The sequence below is a fragment of the Nycticebus coucang genome, chromosome 15 (assembly GCF_027406575.1).
Source record: "Nycticebus coucang isolate mNycCou1 chromosome 15, mNycCou1.pri, whole genome shotgun sequence".
Lineage (NCBI taxonomy): Eukaryota > Metazoa > Chordata > Mammalia > Primates > Lorisidae > Nycticebus > Nycticebus coucang.
This window is the reverse complement of record NC_069794.1, coordinates 75,478,959-75,491,054: the sequence shown is the minus strand read 5'-3', so window position 1 is coordinate 75,491,054 and position 12,096 is coordinate 75,478,959. Positions and strand designations below refer to the sequence as shown.

Sequence of the window (12,096 nt, the reverse complement as noted above, 5' to 3'; positions counted from 1 at the left end):
TGTATTGTCTATAGGTTGACGATCCCCTGAGGGCCAGGTGGTCTTAGGTTCAGTAAAGTGGACCTCTGGGTCAGCCCCACCTTGGGAGTTTCCCTGGTTTGCCAGTTGGTGTTGCCTCAGGCAAATCCTTTACTCACAGTCTCTGGTTGCCAAGGGAGACAGGGGGTGTAGCTTCAGAATATCCGGTAGTGAGCTCTATTGCTGTCAAAAGAGGGTACTGTTTTATGCCTCAGGGAACCACTGCTCTGGTGTGTCTCCCTCCCAGCTAACCGTTCTCTCTTCGTTACCGCGCCCCAGAGTCTGCATCGACTGGCTTCAGCCCCGGCACTGTCCACACCCCTCGAGCAATCGCCCAAGAGTCTGGACTCCTGGGGACAGGCCCCCAGATCTCAGAGTGAGAGCTGAGGGGAGCACTGGGAGCCCAGGTTTGCAGGCAGAGAATACACACAGTTCCACACAGTTTTATGCCTGGCTGTATTGTCGCCAAAAATGGCTGCCGCACTGTGCCTCAGGGAACCACCACTCTGGTGCAGCTCCCTCTCAGCCGCCCGTCCTCTCCTCACTCCCACACCCCAGAGCCAGCACTTACTGGCTGAAGACCAGGCACTGTCCACACCACCCCCTCAAGAAATCACCCAAGAGTCTGGACTCCTGGGGACAGGCCTCCAGACCTTGGAGTGAGAGCAGAGGGGAGCATTGGGAGCCCAGGGTTGCGGGCAGAGAACACACACAGTTTTAAACAGTTTTATGCCTGGCCGTATTGTCGCCAAATATGGCTGCTGCACTCTGCCTCAAGGAACCGCCGCTCTGGTGCGGTCCCCTCTCAGCTAACTCTCCTCTCCTCGCTCCCGAGCCCCAGAGCTGGTGCCGACCAGCTGCAGTCCAGGCACCATCCACACCCCTAGAGAAATCACCCAAGACTCTGAACTCTGGGGGCACTGGCCACCAGACCTCAGTGTGAGTGGAGGGGAGTGCTGGGAGCTCAGAATTCCAGGTAGAGACTATACACAATTTTATACAGTTTTATGCCTGGCAGGAGAAGGCTGTGGCACCCTAGTATGGGAGGTAGGTCCAGTATTTAGAGGGTCTCTCCCATGGAGTGTAGTGGGAGGACATTTGAACTCTGCCTGATTGTTTGTGCGGCACTCTGAGCCATTCTCATGGGGGAGGGGACTCCCGTCCGCTTGGTGATGGATTTTGTACCTTTTGTTTTTATCCTGGTGGTCGCAGCTCGCCTCAGCGAGATTGAAGTGCATTCTTCAACCTTCTCTCTTAGTGCAGCTCAAATCCACGAGGTTACTTGCTAAATTTTTGTCTTTTAACTCTCCTTCTGGACGGGAGCCTCTGTGGAAAGCTGGCTTCAGTCAGCCATCTTGTCTACTCCCTCCAATACATTCCTTTTGGAAAGATGTATGGAGAACACTTAGAGATCAAAAATAGATCTGCCATTCAATCCTGTAATTCCTCTACTAGGCATATACCCAGAAGACCAAAAATCACATCACAACCAAGATATTTGTACCGGAATGTTTATTTCAGCCCTATTCATAAGTGCTAAGTCATGGAAAAAGCCCAAGTGCCCATCGATCCACGAATGAATTAATAAATTGTGGTATATGTACACCATGGAATATCATACAGCCTTAAAGAAATATGGAGACTTTACCTCTTTTGTGTTTATATGGATGGAGGTGGAGCGTATTCTTCTTAGTAAAGTATCCTAAGAATGGAAGAAAAAGTATCCAATGTACTCAGCCCTACTATGTAACTGATTTACGGCTTTCACATGAAAGCTATAACCCAGTTACAACCTAAGAATAGGGGGAACAGGGAAAGGAAGGGGAGGGAGGAGAGAGGATGGGAGGATGGAGGGGGATTGGTGGGATTACACCCGCGGTGCATCTTACAAAGGCATATGTGATACTTAATAAATGTGGAATGTAAATGTCTTGGCACAATAACTAGGAAAATGCCAGGAAGGCTATGTTGACCAGTGTGATGAAAATGTGTCAAACGGTCTATAAAACTAGTGTATGGTGCCCCATGATCACATTAATGTACATAGCTATTATTTAATAAAAATATATATATAATTAAACAAAAAAAAATTTTCATTAGCTGTTATTGTTTAAAGTAAGGGAAGTTACCATAGTAGTTCTGAGGGAAGTTACCATAGTAGTTCTTTTCCTCAAGTTGCTTTTACGCTTTGGGAAAGCACATTTATGACAATGTTATCTGGGATTTTTACTCAATAACTCCTGCTGGTTACTTTGCATAAAATATCTTTAAGTAGGGTTGAGACCTATACAGGGATAAAATATTACTAGTCTGTAAAAGTAATTTTACATGTTCTCTTTTATGACAGAGAACAGCACTGGTTCTGTTATGTTTAAAATAAATCATTTCTTGGTATGTGTTTAATATTTCTTCCCTTGCTGCTAATTCTTGGATAGAAACCATTCTGTACATTTTGATAGATTGTTTTCAGAAAACTCTCTTATCAACAGGTGTAGGATAGTTACTTAAAATTGTACATTTATAGGGAAGTTTCACAGCACCAGGTTAATGACTGCAGCAGTCCTGCAGGTTCCCCCTTCAGTTTCCATAGTGGTACTGGAGGCCGGTGGAACCTGTGCATGAGATCCTGGACAGAAGGAGGGAGCACTCCTCATAAACATGGGCCTGGAAGCCAACATTAAGATGGGTTTCGGTCATGAGCAAGAATTTGGAGCCCTCTGTTTAAAATGCAAAGGAAAATGTGAAGGGTTCAAACTGTATTTCTGGAGAAAAATATGTTGTTATTTCATGGCCAAGAACATGATATCCTCGGAGTAGTGAAGAAGATCAAAAAGTGTGAAGACGCCAAGTATACCACCTTGATTATGAAACTAAAATCAGGTAGAATTCCTATGTATAAATGCAATATTATGATATCGACCAATCCAGCTGCTGCCAAGAAGAATGTCTTCATTACACAGTTACCTATGAATGGGCTCCTCTTGTCCAGAATCAGGCACTGGCCAGGCAGTATATATATATATATATACACATATGTATACACAGACGTTGCCCAAGGAAAAGCAGCCAGTGGCAGGCTCAGAGCAGGAGTAGTACCAGAAGCAGCAGCTTGTAAAGCAACTCCCTGCTTATGACCGGGCCTTTCAAAGTGCCATGAGTTGTCTCCCAAAGAAGTGAAAGAAATGGAGCAATTTGTGAAGAAATATAAGAATGAGGTTCTGGGAGTAGGCAATGTCAAACTCCCTGTGAGATAGACATTCAAGGGCCCAATCAAATGTACATCAGTGGTGGAGACAAAAGCACCTCAGCAGTAGTGGGGACCATGAAGGACAAATCTGCCAAGGAAAAAAGAACTCAGTATTCCTCCTATTCCTGCAAAATGAGCATGAAGGAAGGAGATCCAGCCATGTGTGTTGAAAGGTCTGCTATGATAGACTGTGGCACCCAGCTTATTTTATCTGCAGCATCTGCTATGCAGGCCTGGGTGACATGATTTGTTTCTGAAAGAGTGAGAAGCTGTGCTGTGGCCGATATTACTGTGACAGTGAGAAACCCCAATGTGCTGAAAATTAAATGGGATGAATGCTATGTATATTATTATTCAAAATAAAGTTTTTTCACTTAAAAAAGCAAAATTGTATATTTAGGATAGAGTAGTTCAGATACTCGACTTCAGAAATGTAAAAATACAACGAAGACTGGGTTTGGAAAGCATATTGTAGAATTGCATGTCAAATTCTGAAGTTATGAAGAGTAGATGTTTCAATTTGGGATTATAAAACCCCATTTATGATTTTAGAAACAAATTGGAAAAAAATGGTTAAATTTTAATTTTAGTCTAGTGACATTATTTTGTATTGCGTAGTCTTTTGTATATTTTAAGACTTGAGTTTTTTGTCTTAATTTATTGCTAAAAATTTTAGGCAAAGCACATCTTTACCAGAGAATTTCTGATTTCTGTTTCCTTTTCCTATGATTTATGTTATATCGAGGGTCTTTTGGTTTAAGACTAAATTAATATCTTTTTTGTCTGTTTGTTTATTGAGACAGAGTCTCATTTTGTTGCTCTCAGTAGAGTGCTGTGGCATCATAGCTCACAATAACCTAAAACTCCTGGGCTCAAGCAATCCTCTTGCCCCAGCCTCCCAAATAGCTGGAACTACAGGAACCCACCATAATGCCCGGCTATTTTTTAGAGACTATGTCTCACTCTTTCTCAGGCCGGTCTCAGACTCCTGAGCTCAGGCAATCCACCCAGAGTGCTAAGAGTACAGGCTTGAGCCACCATGCCCAGCCTAAGCTAACACCTTTTATAAGCGTGGTAGGTTAAATGTCTTTTACATTCTGGAATATGTATAGTTTAATGAATTAAATTTAATGGGCCTAATTGAGGTGAAGAGATTTAATATTTGTTAAAATGAAGTTAGTCAAATCCCATGTCACTAAAATTTTAATAAATAGAAGTTTTATAATTTTATTTTTTTCTTTCCATTTTACAAGTGTATATATTAAAGTACATCTATAGCCTATGACCTGAATCTATTGAAGTACTAAGAAGAGACTCTTAAAACACGTCACTAAGGATTTTGAAACCAGATATAGGTATTCCAGAACCTTCTATATGTGAGCTCAACTGCTAGTACCGTCTCCACAACTTCAATGGCATTGGTTGCTGTATAATTCCTGCCAGAATTATCAAAATTTTTGCATTATCAGGGCTCCCTTTAACCTCCCAAGAAAAACTAATACTTTTAAAGAAAAGTGTGTGTCTTTATGTTTATAGAAGGATATTTTCTTTAATTTGTTTCTTCCTCATACTCCAAAAAATGGAAAAGTTACCAAATTATACCTACTTTCTAGATGGCAGCTTGGAGCATAGCAAGGAATTAGAGAATTTGAATTCTATTCCCAGTTCTTGTAGTTTGTGTTTTTTTAAATGAAATGATTACTGTTATAATGTCCAGAAGCTGGTTTTAATGTGAACAGCGGATTCTGGTACATTGTGACTAAGGCTTAAGAATGCCTGTCTTTAGGAGGACAGTGTTACAATATTAATGGACAGTGCCAAACACCCAGGGCTTATCTATAATTTAATCTTTGTATGTTACCTGATTAGCTAGCTCCCTCCTCCTTCAGTGTGCTGGTACCAGACACAGAGTCAATCAGATCCTTCTGATGTTTGTATGGACTTTGGCAACATGTAAATAATGTGCAAAGCAAGTTTTTATAATTAAGAAATCAAGTTTATTGAATTTTATTATTGAAAGTTGAAATTTAACCATGTATGAAGAAAAACCAATAAAAGAATGTACTCTTTTTATGAAAAAATCACATAAAACTAACCCATGAATTCAATAAGAAATGAAAATAAAAACAGATTATCCTAACTGATAATGAGAAGACAATTCAACAATTCATCAAAATGTTGTGGGATACAGCAAAGTATTGCTTAGAAGACAATTTATAGCTAAATGTTATGTTAGAAAAGAAGTACAAAATAATGAACTATAAGTTTCTAAAAACAGGAAAGCAAATTAAATCCAAATTAAGTACAAGTACATTTAAATGGAACAAAAAATGCAACACCAATATAAAAAAAAATGAAACTAAACGAAGAGATCATTTAAAACATCAATAAAATTAATAAAATCAATCTCTAGATCGATCAACAGAAAAGTTCAAGAGAAAGGTTAGGCTCATTTCATTTATCACAAAGACCTAAAAAATATGGAATGCTTCTTGAATATGCATGTCATCCTTGCATAGGGGCCAGCCTAATCATCTCTGTATTTTTCCAAATTTAGTATAATATATGTGTTGTCAAAGCAAGCACAATCTAGAAAACTTTTATATTGATATACCACTGTAAGAAAGAGACTATAGTCCTATGACCCTCATCATTGATCTCCTAGCATACAACTTCTTATCTAGCATACAACCTTCTAGCCTCAGGGTCTCACTGTTCTGTAGGTCTTCCAGGCCATCTAATCCTTGGATTGCAGCTGATAGGATGCAGACTGTTTTCCCCAATGGGAGACCCCATAATTCTACTTCTTTCTCCAGAATCCTAGTCCCATTTCCCCCAAGTAGTTTTCTCCCTCCTCTGGTCAAAGCCCTCCTCATATAGTCATCCTCATCCAGAATTTGCCAGCCAGAATAACTGTCATTGGGAAAGGTATTTCCCTTAAGAGGGCATTCCAGCTCTACACACAGTGATATGCTTTCAATCCTTTTATATCCAAAGTGGACTAAATATCTTATAATTCTCATCAGCATGTGTCTCAAGTATTCAGCATCATTATAATTCTTAAAACCTAGATTGTTCAATCTTGAGTAATACCATCTATAATACTTTCAGTTGGATTGAAAAAAATGTATTTTCATTTCAAAGACCATCTCTAGTACAAGGCTAAGACCAGGTCCATACAACTTTCTAATTCTTTTTGAGATCCATCCTGATTTCCTGTATGCAACACTTGGAGTAACAGCATGCACATCTACCAAAATCCAGCAATAACATATAGTAACAGAATCTGGAATGACAAAGATCTATTTAAAAATCAATCCTATTTGTATTACTAGGAAGAACTTTAATTTCTCAATTCAAAGCTTGATATTTGGGTTATTGCTATATTGCATATGGAAAGTCTTCCCTAATACCAAATAGATGGGTCCTTCTAGTAGTAGAATCTCCAAACACTCCTCCCTTTGAGTATGGTAATTTCTCCAGAAAGTTCAAGCTTCTATTCTTCACAAGGCAGAAATACGCTACATCTTATAAATAACACTTCCCCCAGTCTCTTCTTTTCAAGAGTAAAAGAAATCTGTATGACCTTGTTAAAAAGGAGCTATTTTATTTATTTACTTGATTAGTTAGGTTTGAAGATTTTGTTTAGTTTTGGTTTAGGAAGTACATCTTAGAAGTGGAGGTTTATGTAGGCACATTTTTTTTCTTTAAGTTGCTGCTGCTCATTCTCCTCTACAGGAGTTAATATTTCTTGGTCTTCACTTTCCAAATTGTTAAAATGAGAACAAAATATTACATGTACTTTCCAAGTGTGGATTAATCTATGTAGAGTACTAGTTAAGTTCTATGTAGTTTTTATCTTGCTACTTCATCTGTAATAAGTCACTGTGTAGGTGACAGTAATTTGTTGACATCTGGGGAGAAATAGCTCAGAATTGCAGGTCGTAACACCAAGCTCACTGAGACCAAATGAGCAAATAAACAGATACAAAGGCTATCAGACACACGAGCCCATAGATGCACAAACAGACGGAGACACAGACATACAGAGAACACCCACGACAACAACAACAAAAGACAGTTACAATAAAAATAGTGATAATCATAAAATAATTGAAAAATAAGGAAAAAAGTGGTGTTCATAAAAAAGTTAGAAAAGAAGAAAGGAGAAATTAAAAATAGAAAAAAATAAAAATATATCTATAAACAAAAATAATAAAATTTTAACAATCGCTCCTCCAAGAAAATGGTGAGGAAAAAAACAGAACAAAAAAAGAAAAGAAAAAAAGGCACCAACCACAAAAATATTATTCATATATATGTAGAAATATACATCTGTATGTATGATGTAGTGATCAACTTTCGTAGAAATATATTTATAATGCAATATACTTTCTGGACACCAGATGGCACTGTGAGTGGTTCCCAGGCTTATACCTGATTCACAGTTTATACTGTTACCGTGGTAACCACCCTACCTGGCCAATCGCCATTTTGGAGTTTCTGTACAAGTTTGTCACCTAACTATTGTGCAAGCTCAGCTGCTCTGTTCCAGACAGCACTCCTAGCCGACCTCCCAACTCAGTGCAGGAGTCCACGCTTCACAAATCTTTCCACTCTGCTCCCAGGTTCTCCTGCATACTGGTGACTGCAATCAGCTGTGGGGGGCTGCTGCTGGCTTGCAGGGCTGCTGGCGGCTCCCTCGGCTGCTGGAGGGTCCCAGGGCTGCAGCCGGTTCCATGGCTGGAGCGCTCCGGGACCTTATTCTCAGTTTTGTGGTTCAGAGTCTCCCTTTTGAATCGGGACTTTTGAGTCCAGCCACCTGCCAGTTCACTGGGCAGCCTGAACTGCCAGCCCCCTCCAACATTCCCCACCAGGAATGCTCCGGTCTATTTAATCACTCCTGTTGTTCTGGGGGAAGGTGTCCGCCATTTCAGATAGTTCAAAATGTCTGTTTCCCAGGAGGGATCCCTTCCCTTCAATTTTCCATCAGGTTGCCCAGCTCCCCGGGATTTTGAGTGGCTCTCCTTTCAGGCGCCACCCTCAGCTCAGGAATAAATTTTCGTCAATTGGGTTTTGCCAGTAATTGCAAGCTGCTGTCCTCCGTAAGGGAGGGGACTGCCAGCCAGCATGGTCAAACGGAAAAATCTCTACAACAGATTCTGTGGTTTTAAATTACCCCTCATATACGGCAATCCACCAATTCGCTTAGTGTCTCCAGCTGTCCATCCACACCAATAATCCACACACAGGAAAGGTCCAGACCCCTCTTCCTCTCACCTGATGACTTGGGAGAGGTGGGCTACACGTCCATCCCATCCACCATCATGTTCTGCCTCCCTTTCCTTGGGGGGGGTGTTGGTAGGCTTTTGTTTTTAGTTTTGAGGGGCTTTTTTTTTTTTTTTTTTGAGACAGAGTCTCACTATGTCACCCTTGGTAGAGTGCTGTGGCGTCACAGCTCACAGCAACGTCAAACTCTTGGGCTTAAGTGATTCTCTTGCCTCAGCCTCCCAAGTAGCTGGGACCACAGGCATCCACCACAATACCCCGCTGTTTGTTGTTGTTGTAGTTGTCTTGTTTAGCAGGCCTGGGCCAGGTTCAAACCCGCCAGCCTGGGTGCACGTGGCTGACACCATAACCACTGTGCTATGGGTACTGAGCCTGAGAGGCTTTATTCAAAGAAGCTATGGGACAGAAACTTGGAAAACTTTATTAGTGGTTTTCAACCTTCCTAATGCTGCAGCCCTAATGCTGCGAACCACTGCTTTAAATGGAAGATAGTTGAATGAATAAATATAAAGGTGGCAGTGGAGTGAAGTTGTAGAAACAGCTTTTGGTTGGCATGCTTAATCCATTAACACTTAATTTATTTGAGGATAGAGTAGGATTTATGTGTGTATTTTGCTTTTTGTTTTCTGTATACCTTAAATGGGTTTTGTTCTTCTCTCTCCCCATTACTTTACTTAGACTATGGGGAAAGGGCCAAGGAAGGGGAAGGGGGGAGAGGTTTTGGTGGAGGGAGGGTAATGGGTGGGGCCACATCTACAGTGCATCTTAATGTACGCAGCTATGATTTAACAATAAAAATAAGTTAATAAAAAAATATTAAGTAGATATTTTCTAGTATACCACTTTTTTTTATTTTTTATTTAAATATGTATGTGTGTGGAAGGGTATGTGAAGTAATAGTTTCTTAGTGATGTCCTAGGAATTACAATTAGCATTTGACTTTAAGATTAATACCATGTGACTGTCAATCGTATGTAAAACTTTGTTGTTATATAGCTGCATTTGCCTGTTCCTTGATGCTTTTTATTGTTACAAATTAAATCTTTCTATATAATATGTCTGTAATACAGATGTATAATTATTTTCTTATTCAGTTGACATATAAATCAGAGGTAAAAAGGAGTTCTACACAAAAGTACATTAAAACTGTCTTTTATATTTACCTTTATTGGAACCTTTCCCAGTGTGATTTCTTCCTGTGTATTGAGTTACTGTCTAGTGTCTGATTCTCTTTAGTATTTCTTGTAGGGCCAGTATGCTAGTGAAGAATTTTTGTCTTTATTTGGGAATGCCTCCTTTATTCTTGAAGAATAGTTTTGCTGAATATGGAATTCTTGGAGTATCTTTCAGCCATGAATATGTCACACCATGCCTCTGGACTCCCATGTTTTGGGATAATTATGAAAATCCCTTTTAAAATTATCTCTTTGTCTTTATCTTTTGACAGTTTGATTTTGATGAGTCTTAGTATGGGTCTCTTAGTTTATCCTACTTGAAGTCAGTTAGCTTCTTGGAAGTTTAGATTAATGTTTTTCATAAATTTTGAGAAGTCCTCTGCCATTATTTCTTCAAATATATTTTGCCTTTTTCTGTTCTCTCCATCTGCAATTCTCATTATTCTTATATAGTTGATGTCTCACCAGTCTTGGAAGCTCTGTTCATTTCTGTTCATTCTTTTTTCTGTTTCTGTATATTTGACTCATCTTCATATTCACTGATTATTTATTCTGACTGCTCTTATCTGCTGTAAAACCCATACATTGAATTTTTCATTTCACTTATTGTGCTTTTCAACTCTAGATTTTCTATTATTTAAATGTTATACTATTTCTTGAAGTGATAATCAAGTGAGTATTTCCAGACACTCTCCAGGAGTGTTGGTTGAAAGACCAGTCCTTGGACCCCTAACCTACATACCAGTCCCTGGACCCCCAACCTACATATCAGTCCCTGGACCCCTGACCTAGAGTCCTGAGATTGAACCAAGAGTTCTGAGATTTGGGCTGGGGAGTGGGGAATATTTCTCAATTATATTATAGTTGGGATAGCACTGGTCTATGAATTGAATTTTTCTTATGACTTGGGCTTAAAAATAAAACAAAACAGTAGGCCATTTTGAATACATTATCCAAATGCAATTTTATAATTCAAATGAAAAGTGAATTTTCTCACTAACTTTTTAAATTTTAGAGTACAAATTGACATTAATTCCAACATAAGCTGTTTCATTCTGTAGTGATTATTATAGTTCAAAATAAGCTATTGATAAACTATACATTTGTAATGTGTGAGCCTGTGCTTGTATCTTTCTTATCTTATTTTACTGTGAACTGACATGTATTCATTGAAACTTAGTGAAAAAATAGAAGCAGTGGATAAACCATCCTTTATTTTGTGTTCAACTCCCACCATCTGATCTTGGACACGTTCCTTAACTAAATCAGACAACCATGTTGTTGCATGAAGGCCTCTCATGATTCCTCAGTTGTATCATTAGATGCTCGTCAAGCTGATTTTGCTCAGGTGAGTTGTAAATTCATTTTTAGTGACTGTTTTTTGCCCTTCTATCATACAGTTTGTTTGAATTTTGGCATTTTTTAAACCCATGTATTTTGACAGTTTCTGTCTTATTGTTGATTTTCCTTCAAATATTAAACCATTTATCTTAATTTAATTTAAAAAGTATTGATTCGGTGCTGCTCACTTCTTAAACTATATGATTATTATATCATTTAATCTATTTCTCATGTACTTCTAGAAGATGGCTCCTTTTCTTTTAGTTTGGCATTAATTCTGAAGTGTAATTAACTCATGAAATAAATAATGCATGTTATTTTTATTTGTAGACTTCATCTGTGTCTTGGATTCTCTTCTCCAGGTGTGTGCTGTATCACTCAGCAGTTTAGGCACAGCTGACATGACCACATTCATGGTCAATTCACTATAATGAAGACAAAACTAGCTCTATTTGAGTTCACTGACAGACATATTGGAAATGCTACAGTTTCTGGTAAATTTTTCTACAAAATGACTATTCACTGTCATGGAATCCTATCATATATCTCTAAGTTACTGGATTGGTAAATGGGCTAATTTCTATAAATCCTTTGATGGAGTCTGATGGGAGGACACACATATTCACTATTTTAGTTTTGAGCTTTGGAGGAGTGAGAATTTCTAATGGTTAAGATACTTGATTCAGACCATAGTACATGATGGTAGAATGAAGCTTTTCTGATTAATTTTTTTTCTTTTTTTTTTTATTAAATCATAACTGTATACAATGATATGATTATGGGGCATCATACACTCACTTCATAAGCCATTTGACACATTTTTATCACAGTGGTTAACATAGCCTTTCCGGCGTTATCTCAGTTACTGTGCCAAAACATTTACATTCTACATTTACCAAGTTTCGCAAATACCCCTGTAATATGCACCACAGGTGTGATCCCTCCGATTCCCCTCCCTCTACCCACCCCCACTTCCCCCTATTGTTAAGTTGTAGCTGGGTTATAGTTGTCTTTCCCACTTCCCCC

The 12,096-nt window shown here is 39.0% G+C and overlaps 1 non-coding gene and 1 pseudogene across 1 annotated transcript; one reads left to right on the top strand and one right to left on the bottom strand.

Annotated features, from left to right (window-relative positions):
* The first annotated feature begins 2,676 nt into the window (after positions 1 to 2,676).
* Positions 2,677 to 3,591, top strand: LOC128566488 (testin-like; annotated as a pseudogene).
* Positions 3,592 to 5,739: 2,148 nt separating this feature from the next.
* On the bottom strand, positions 5,740 to 5,843 carry LOC128567071 (U6 spliceosomal RNA). The gene has a single exon (XR_008374743.1). It is a non-coding gene; the product is annotated as a U6 spliceosomal RNA (small nuclear RNA).
* Positions 5,844 to 12,096: the final 6,253 nt, after the last annotated feature.